General features: G+C 41.6%; 1 non-coding gene across 1 annotated transcript; it reads right to left on the bottom strand.

Moving 5' to 3' along the window:
* Positions 1 to 1,088: 1,088 nt before the first annotated feature.
* On the bottom strand, positions 1,089 to 1,170 carry TRNAS-GCU (transfer RNA serine (anticodon GCU)). Its single transcript has one exon. It is a non-coding gene; the product is annotated as a tRNA-Ser (tRNA).
* Between the last annotated feature and the right edge of the window lie 9,381 nt (positions 1,171 to 10,551).

Below are 10,551 nucleotides of genomic sequence, written 5' to 3'. Positions count from 1 at the left end.
AAATGTTGGTACACTACAATGCATAGGTGGAATTTTGAACTTTGACCCTACCCTATGACTATGACCTTTGACTGGGTATTCTCAGAATTGAACCTCTTCATCCTTGGCTTACTTTGAACCCTTCCACCAAATTTGGTCTACATTGGACAAAACCTTCAAACTGACCTCCCTTTGTGACACTGAAAGGGACCTGCTCTTCTCAAATAGAATTAGCCAAGCCCTTGGTTGGCCTTAAGCCCTTCCACCAAATTTGGTCCAGATCACATCAGAACTATTTTAATTCCTATGTTCACACAAAAACACATAGGTCAGACTTTTTGACTTTGCCCTGTGACCTTGACATTTGTTGTAATTGTTCTTTGAATCGACCCCCAGCGTTCTTGCCTTCCTCAGACCTTCCACATTTGGTCTAAATTGGATCAAAACTGTTGAAGTTGATTTTTTTTTTTTTCAAAGTTGAGGGACGATTCTTGTAACGCGCGGGGACAGTGAAGGTTACATTTTTTTATCTCCAGTTCGATAACTGGTCACCAAGTTTATAAATAATCATCTGGGAAGATGGTGAGAATACAGTGAAAATGCATCACTACTAAATATGTCATGAGACGAGGATGCTAATACTTTTGGACTCACAAAATGCCAACAGTGGACATGTGGTGATACATCTGTTGTAAATGTGCTGGTGTCAGGAGCCACTAACAGCATATTGTGGCAGCGTGTTCTTTTCTCAGTGTTGGCTGTATTCTCGTTGGCCTTGGAAACTTCCTATCAGTTCTTCCTTTGCGATTTATTCTGCATATTTCGCCTCAATATTCTTATGTGTTTATATTTCTGTTTGTGGTACCAACATTGTTTACATGAGTAACATGTACGATGATACAAAGGTGATGGACGCACAGTTTATCGGTAAGGAAGAAAGGTAACGATATTATTTATATAATAAACTAGGATCCAGCCAAGAGTCTTAAGCAAAGAAATAATTTGTGCAATCAAGAGGCAGTTGCCTTTCCGTCGGGCAGGTGGTGTATTTTGCTTAAGTGATTTTAAGTACAGCACAAATACTAAAACATAAAAGGGAAAATATCGGACGACGAGGATGGGATTCGAACCCACGCAGGGAGACCCTATTGGATTAGCAGTCCAACGCCTTAACCTCTCGGCCACCTCGTCTGAGAAAAAAATTGCATTCAGTTATCCGGCCGCAAAGTTTGTTTTTCCCATGTCCTTGTTCACCCAGCAGTGCAACGGGAGATTTAAGTGTCAACTAATTCTTGCCGACCGTATTCTAGGAGAGGACTAAGACTTACCGCAAACTGATACTCTAGTGCTGTAAGCGGGAGGCGGGCACCATCCACTCATTTGATGCACTGCTACCTTATGGTAACCACATAGAGTAACAAGCCAAATTTCAAATGTTTTTTTGTAATCCGGGAAACAAGTTACTATGTCGGATGGTAACCATATAATCAAATGACGGCAGGTGGTCAGGTGGGTTAAGACTAATGGGATGAGGGTCGGATGGGCTTACTCTGAGAGATAACTAGGGTTTATTGTTTCCATAATGCCACCCAGAGGCCAGCGAGGCTAGCTGCCTTCGCCTTACATGTCGGGGCTGAGTAGCCCAGCCCCGGGACCTTATGCTCCTGATGGGACAAAAGACTGCATGATAGAATAACCTAACCGACCCTCGTGTACGTGATATAGAGGATTATTTTTGGTATATTTATAGCCGTAATTTGTATGTCTGTATCTGACCATTAAAGTGCCCAGCAGGGCCGAACTTTCTCCACGGAAGAAGAGTGATTGAATCCTTTCTTCCTCATGCTCGCTATGTACGAATCAGCAAGAGACGTTTCTTATAACAGTAGCGTAGGTGAAAGTTTTTTAAAGTGGATGTCTTTATGTGTGTCAGACTGTACAGTATGTGTCACTGGTATGAACCAATAGGGTTTGAATTATGATGGTATATGAAAGGACATACTACCACCGCCCACTTCAAATGTCCATGTAGGCTGGATTCGAACCAGACTCAGAAACAGCAGATCGGGGAGTGAATGTGATTATCACTGAGCCACAGAGTAACATACTGATGTAAATAAAAGCCGTAAAGGTGGCCAGATAGACGTTGAGACAAATGAATGGACAGAGAGACAATTAGATGCAGTTAGACAAACACAGATACATACGATCAGAGACAAAACAAAAGAGAGAGAACGGAGAAAAAATGGAGGCTGCAGAAGGAGACATATCGATGCAGCTGATTGACCTGGATGTATGACTGAAAAGACAGTTTTATTTGAAAGTCAGATCGATGCTGCCTGATTGATTGCTTGAGCCAGTGATTGAAGAGACTCATTTAGGATTGGTGTGCTGGGGTGTGAGAGGCAGACACAGGCATGAGGAAAATCTAAGGGTTTATGATAGGGGTTGGCTGTATTTAATATCCATTTGTACGATGTATACTGCAAAGATATAGATACCCAAACTCTACCTTTGCTAATGCTAACCAAATACATAACAACCTAAGTGAACAAGATCATTACAGAATCAGGAACAGGTGGTATGTCTAAGGGGAGTTAGAAGAGGTGTTGGTAATTCTCTACATCAGTTTGTTTAAGGCCTACCACAGGGGCATGGGTGCCCAAATTCTACCATTCATTATGCTGGCTAAGTACGAGTGAGACCGTTGAAGGAATTAGGAAGTATGCTGGTACTGTTCTGTATTCTGTATCAATCCATGTTAGGTCCAGAGGTGGTGAGACTGACAGCCAAGGTTTACAATTCATGCTGTCCAAGCACGAATCAGAATGACAGGAGAGATGATGGATACAGGAAAAATTCTCATGGCATTCTGTACTTGTCCGTATGCTGTCCATTGCAGGGAGAGTGATAGATGATGTTTGCTCTTCCTAATGCTGGCCAAATACGAATTGGGAAATTATGAGCTTAGGAAGGCTTCTGATTATTCTGTACTATTCTGTATTGAGTATCAGCCCATTATGAGGTCCACTGTATGGTCAGTGATAAGTAGAATTAATAATATCTCATGCCGACCAAGTACGTTTGTATAAACACCAATGCATGTGGCAGTCGAAGTGTTCTATGAGCTGCGTGTAATCAACAAAGAAGGGATCTGTACTCCTGTTGTGCAGTACATTTTGCAACACAGGACCAAGAGCTGTGAACCACTGTTCTGTGTGTTGTATTTCAGCATCCATATATCCTATTGTCTTGACGCCTTCATTATTGTATTTCATATTTACTAACTCTAGACAGCTCTAATCAACGCAGGAAAGACTTCACATATTGCAGGGGTTAATGAAGTCTGTAACTTGAGTTCTTCTAATTCTACCTTATCTGAAGGGGAGAAAAGCTTTCTGTGGTAGCAGTAATGTAACAAAAATCGTCACAGGTTGAAAGGCAAAAAGTATTGTACAAATAATGTGGCATCATCCTGAATTTACTGTTGCTTAGAGTTACCAGAGACAGTGACCCATTCATCCATCCATCCGTCATCCACATCTGCACTCCCCCTGAAAACATCTGGAGCGTTAGGACTCGCGACCAGATTACTTAGTACAGAGATTTAAGGCAAGGGTGACCAGTGATAAGTCCCTGGGCAGCATTATGTGAGCAATAAACTGCATCTATCCCTTAGGCTCCAGTCCTAATGGGCAACATCCATTGAGAGAGGCTTAACCCACTGGATTACAGGGCGTTCATTTATTATTTATTTAGTTACCACCCAAACAGCCACATATGGAGAAATATCGTCCGGGCCTGATTTAATTAAAGTTGGAGTCTCCATACTTTTGTTGACTGTACATGAGAAAAGGCTCACTGCCCCTCCCTTAGGTGGAAATTATTGCTGGGGTGGTAGTGATGATGATGATGAGGATGGTAGAACAAGTACGTAATAAACATGGGTCATATTCTCCAGTACCTACTGTAGGAGAATCTTTAGCACCTCGCCTTTGTCAACATGTTTTGCTTTTTACGTCTTGTTATTCATTTGCATAGTGTTTATATCTTATATACTCGATGTTGTTTGCGATAATGTCTTGAAAATAAACAATTACACACAATATGGTGCAACCTCCCTTCTGCGGTGACGTCATCTTACTGATCATGCTGCCATCAGATATTTTAATCAACTATTGTATTCAGTTCTCAAAGTGAAACAAATTACTTACGGTTGTACGCACATTTTTAAATTCGCCCTTGGTTTAAATAATAATATGGGGTTGGGTTGGGCAGGATTAAAAAAAAAAAAAAAAAAAAAAAAGGCATTATCACCGTTAAGAAATAATACACGGGAACACGACCACAAATCAGTTGAAAATATAGCAGAGTAAATTATGTAAAGAAGGGAAAACGACGAAGAAATGGCCTGGTTAACAGGCAATAAAAACAGAAAGGAAGATAACAAAGGAAGAACAACATACGAGTATACAGCTGGGTGTTAAAAGTGAAGAAAACAACGAAGAAAGGACATGTGGGGGACTTAAAGTGGAAAGAGAGGACAGGAAATCTGGCATAGTGAGGAGTCTGACTGATGTTATAATATGTAAAACCAAGAAAAAGGCTTACAGTACAAGATCCCTCCGTACACAATGCGAGACGTGTCCACGATAATCCTGAATGATAAGAGCAAACACAGCTTAACTTCTGCTCAGCTTACATACCGGTACCTTGTTTACTGGCGCTAGTCGGAGCTTCTAGTTTATCCCTTTGACTGCAAAGTAAGAAGGTTGCAATTTGTTCTTGGCTAACTTGAGTGTTTTTTTTCTACGATAAACTTACAGCTGCCAAAAGCTAAAATTTTCGATTTTCATTGTAGCTATAAAATAAAAACTTTGTAGTTTACTTCAAGTTCAACAAGGTAGCTTTATTGAGCTGAAGAGAAACCAACTGCAGCTAAAAGGCTAAAGATGTGTAGTCGAACAGTTAGTGTGGTAATCGGATAGTCCTTATATATCATCGGCCTAAGAAGATTATATTTCAGTATCATGTCACTTGTACCTGTTCCCTCGTATTTCTTGACCTGGTTCTCTGTGACTCCACCACACAATCAGGGTCATGTTACCTCACACCCTCAGGCGTGGTGAGACTGGCAGGGCGGCACGGTGGTGGTTTGTGCAGCAGAATGAAGGTCCAAGTACCCTTTCCGAGGTCCAGTAGTCCTACAGCACACCAACAGGGCTGATCGCTGCACCTCTCACCACAACAACTGACGAAGGATAGAAGTAACTGGAGGAGTAGGTTTGGTAATGCATAATCCGCAATATAATAATCGAGAGCGTCTACCATAAGTGAAACTGACCTTGAGCACAACTTTTCTATGCGGGATAATTTCCAGGAGTGGCTTCATTTCTTTGTCTCTTACGATTTTCGAAAACGAGGTGCTCCATTGCCGTGAACTTTAATAACTATAGCGAGGCCTCGCATTAGGACCGTGCAGCTCACGTTTTACGTCCATACACTTCAGCATATTTAGCAAATCGCCTTATTAGGACCTTGACGCTCCTACGTCTATCTGGTGCCTTTGATCTCGTTCCATATGCGTCAGCAAGTCTGGTGAATCTGCTTAACGAAATAGTTTATGCCAAGATATTTTACTTTAACCTTTTCAGCAAGAAAATATTATTGTTAATTGTTCTTGCAGGTATTAGATAATTTATGCAGCTTAGAAGAGAACCCTGGTAGTGAAGTGGTTCGTGAAGGATATATATAACCCCTTGTGTTCCGAAAGTATCCTACGCTGCATAAAATTACGTAGTAGTGTAAAAAATAATAAAAATACTACAGGAGGTTGGTGGGCTTTGAGCGACGGAACAGAAAACAATATACAGTTATTGAAACAAGGCATACAGTACGGCATTTCAAAGTTCTTCGCGTTTTGTCTCGAAATGCAATGCTTAGCAAGAGTCTCGATACCTATTTTGTTAATAACACCTGTGAAAGGGTAGCCTCTTTTAACCTGACAGTGGACGAAATGGCACTACCCTATGTGTGTTGCGAGAGTAACTCAGGATGTGTGTGTGTGTGTGTGTGTGTGTGTGTGTGTGTGTGTGTGTGTGTGTGTCTGTGTGTGTGTGTGTGTGTGAGAGAGAGAGAGAGAGAGAGAGAGAGAGAGAGGAGGAGGAGGAGGAGGAAGAGGAAGAGGAAGAGGAAGAAGAAGAGGAGGAGGTGGAGGAGGAGGAGGAGGAGGAGTTTCAAGACGTGTATACTGAGTGAATGGACAGGGTCATTCACAAATTTCACCAAAGGAACCATGTTTAATTTATATGATCATCCACCAGACAGTTTTGTTCTTGTTGGGAAGGATCTTTAGCAGTGACGGGTTCAAAACTTTGTGCTCAACCTTAGTACAAAGATGAGGTGGAAATATTGCCACATAATCTATTACCCTTCCACCACCACCATACCAACACCCATAAACGTACAAAAATAATGGCACTGAGTTCAGCCAACCAATCCACTATTTACTGTTCTACTCCTCTCTCCCTCCCACCCTCGCTGTCTCACTCTCTTTTCCTTCCTCCTACCTTCCTCCCTCCCTCCCCTTCAGTATCTCATTCTCTTTTCCTTCCTCCTACCCTCCTCCCTCCCTCTCTGCCAGACATGCATAAATATCGGCACTCCATCATACCCCCCACTCTGGTACGGTTCGATTTTATGCATTCATCCATCACCAAGAGCCTACCCGACCCGTGGAAGTCATGCCGATCCCGATTCACCGACGGACGCTCGCCTGAATCTTTAGTTGGCCTGGCGTGCTCGTCTCGGGCTATATTCATATTTATTCCTTGTGTATTAAATTCCACGTTAGGAGAATGGTGCATATCTATTGCTTTTTATTATTGTCAGTATGGAGCATTATTGTCCAGCCAGAACAGTTTTCATCAGTCTATCTTTTCCACTGACTTTTAACCTCCTCTTGTAAATGCAATGTGTCCTGGCATCTCGATATGAATGTATCTTGATTTTGCTTTCTATTTTATTACCTTCCGTTAGGAGGGTTAATGAGTGACGAAACACAAAATAGTATACCTGTATTGGAGAAGGACAAAAAAAAAAAAAAGTATTTCAAAGCTCATCATCCTGTGTTTCAAGCTATAACGGGAGTCTTAAAACATTTGTGGTCGACTCTGCACATCCTTCCCGGCCCGTATCCATTTTACTTAGTAACTCTTGGCATCAATACAGTGATTTATATCTGGCTTCTTCCATCCATATTTGTCATTTCCTTTCCTAGTTGTGGTAACCGTTATGTAAAAATGGTGTGTATGCAGTCTTTCTCACCTACATCCATCATCCTTGGTACAATTTATATGTGTATATATTCTTTCCCTTCTACATTAATCTTCCTTGGTAGGTTATTGCATGGGAAAACTGTCTCCCATGTGTCCTTTTCCATTCATTGTTATTACATTACCTTCCACTCAATGTTAATGTTAATATACAGAGAACAGAAAGTATATAATCCCCTCTCGCTTACTGTACCCTCTATATCCACTATACTTAACAGGTACAGAATCGCGAGTGGAACTACAAAAACCGGGTTTTCTTCCTCTGTTTAGTTTGAGGTGAAGGGAATGGTGTTTGTCATTTTATACCTATATCCATCTAGCTTATTACTTCATAAAAGTGGTTCATATTTTTACTGCTATTTTATCGCATTCCTGCCCGCCTGTGATAATTTTAGTGTCGAAAGGATGTGACCCTTTTATGCGTGTATGCAGCTTTCCTCGTAAATTACTAAGTAGGGAGAGTGGAACAACATTCATGGTGTTAAGTTTGATGCCAAGTGGAGTGGGTTCCCTTGTCATTTATAACTCATATCCATTCTGTCTGAAAAATATTGCACTGAAGTGACCTATATTTGTCCTCTTTGCGGCCATTTATATCGAGTTTCCTACCTGCTTATATCAGTGTTAGTGTAATTTCAGTCTTGTAGCCATGATATCCGATAAATTATTACATCGATAGAGAAACTCATGGATATCCTTTCCCATCCATATTTATGGGTCTTCCTACCCACTTAATGTCGATATTGAGAACATGAATTTCGTTATATAATCTTCACCACATTCGTCATTGCTATTAAATTATGGCATCGTAAAAGTGGGAAATGTATCCCAACTTTCAGCCAAAATTCAGGTGCTGAGGTAATGGGTTTATTGTCCTTTTTAAATAATATCTGTCTTATCTTTTAAATTATTCCATCGAACGAGTGGTTCATATTATTGACTTATTTATCATGCCTCCTGCCTGCTTAGTGTTTGGTAACAAGAGAATAGGATATATTTTGTCCTTTATAACTCGCATACATTCCGTCTGGATACGGTTGTAAATTTTACATGTCCGTCTTGTCAGTTAATTATTGCAAGAAAAATGCTTATATGAATTTTCTTGCAGTCATATTTTACCGTGGTCCCTCTTTGTGTAATAATGCTGGTGTCTAGAGGCTGACATATATATTTCAGTGTATGTTGCAGGTGAGTAGTATCAAGGATGTGAGGTGTACTTGTGTTACAGTTCAGAGGGTCTGGTCGGTCTTTGGTTGTCGTCGTGACACGGTAAAGTTTGAGGCAACATCAGTTTACTTAGTTCAGGTCTCGTCTCGCCTCTCCACACTGTTATTCTTGACAGGGTTATTTTGGTGTTGGACTCGTTCCTGAACAGTTGGCTGAACTGCATCATCTGTTGAGCCTTACTTATATTGGTTTTATTGTACTTCCAAGTATATGGAAGGATATCACCTGTGTGTGTGTGTGTGTGTGTGTGTGTGTGTGTGTGTGTGTGTGTGTGTGTGTGTGTGTGTGTAAACAATATAGCAGCCAGTTTGATTAATTTGGATGAAAGTTAGTGGAACGGTTGCGGATCAGTCAAGGAGTTGAAATACCGTTTTTGAGAACAACGGGTCGTCTTCAGGGTCACATGGCAGTCATCTTAGTTTTAAACCAATGAACATTGAACTTTGGGGAAAGGTTCAGGGTAAGACAAGGATATAAAAAAATTATCTTGAGAACAATCACTCAAAGTTCAGTGTCACCGAGAAGCGTTAAAAGTCATGGTCACAGGGCAAGGTCAACTCAGACAATGTTGACCTGATATGCACCGAACTTGGTGGAAGTGTTAAGTGTCAGGCAAGAATGTAGTCCTTCACTTTTGAGAACAGTCGGTCGAAGGTCAGTGTCACATGACAGAATCAAATGTTCAGCACTTACACGAGCTGTTGGGCAGGATGTTACACTCAATGAAGGCCCCTTCTTGTATGTACATCTCTTAACACTGACATTACTGCTGGCCGGAATCAAAAGACTGGCAACCATGTTGGTCGGTCCCGTATGTTTGTCTGTCCGTCTACTTGTTTTTTCTGCCGTCAGCAGGTCACAATTTTGCGCCAATCGTTCTGAAAACAATATAAGAAGGTAGATATCCATAAACCCTGGAAGCCTGTTGTTTTTAATGAAAATCGGTCAAAAGCCCTGGGCTGGGTGGGGGGTTGAAACCCCTCAATGGTGGAATTTCTGCCACAAGACCCGTACAGTGATTTCAACAGGACAGTAAGTAATAATCCTTTTGAGAGAGAGAGAGAGAGAGAGAGAGAGAGAGAGAGAGAGAGAGAGAGAGAGAAACCCTTGTCATGCTGGGGCGTCCCATTCTTATCTTCCTTCCTTGCATCATTTATCTCAGTATTTCCTCACCACCTTTGTTATCTTCCAACCTTATCTACCAAATTTTTCCAGTCCTCTCTTTCTCCTTTCGTCATCCTCTTTTTTTTCTTCACGTTGTCCCACCTTTTCACTCTGTCTTAAATCTGAGTCTTTTGATTTTCATGTTCTTTCCTTTTGTGTTAGGTACAGTACTGAGGGCATGATGTCAGAGAGAGAGAGAGAGAGAGAGAGGGGATGGGGTGAAGGGAGGTAATATGTAGTGAGAGAGACAGGAGAAAGGGATAAGGGAGCAGGAAGGGGACAGGACAGAAATGGCAAATGATGGAGGGAGGGAAGGAGTGTGGAGAAGGGAGGGCAAGAGAGGAGATATAACAGCAGGTATGTTGGTTGATATCAGGGACACTGTTATCATGGTGACCATCGCCCTGGCTTGGTTATCTGGTCCTTTTCTTCACACTACTTTATCTCCTTTTCCTCTCCTGTCTTCTTTCTTCTTTCCTGCCTCTTCCCCCCCGCCTTTCCTCTCCCGCCTCGCTCTCTGTTCTCTCCCTAGTTTATTATCTCCCTTCCCTGCCTCTCCCTTTTTTATTTTATTAATTTTTCTTCGCCCTGATGTAGTCCACAAGATGTTTTGTTTCCTTTTCTTCATCCATAGCACCCTCATCGAATATACCGCCTCCCCCCCCCTCTGTGTGTGTGTGTGTGTGTGTGTGTGTGTGTGTGTGTGTGTGTGTGTGTGTGTGTGTTACCAAAAATTACCAAATATTTCCGTGCACTGAAGATAACACAATGTTATACTGGCTTTTTGCTGAATATTTTATTAAGTTGAAGGAAGGTAAATGGCTGCCAGTCGTCGTTCAGTCAAACC

Source organism: Coenobita brevimanus, chromosome 114 (assembly GCF_032717465.1).
Source record: "Coenobita brevimanus isolate Jiangsu-jjx chromosome 114, ASM3271746v2, whole genome shotgun sequence".
NCBI lineage: Eukaryota > Metazoa > Arthropoda > Malacostraca > Decapoda > Coenobitidae > Coenobita > Coenobita brevimanus.
Note: the sequence above shows the minus strand (reverse complement) of the source record. Positions and strands in the feature narration are given on the sequence as shown.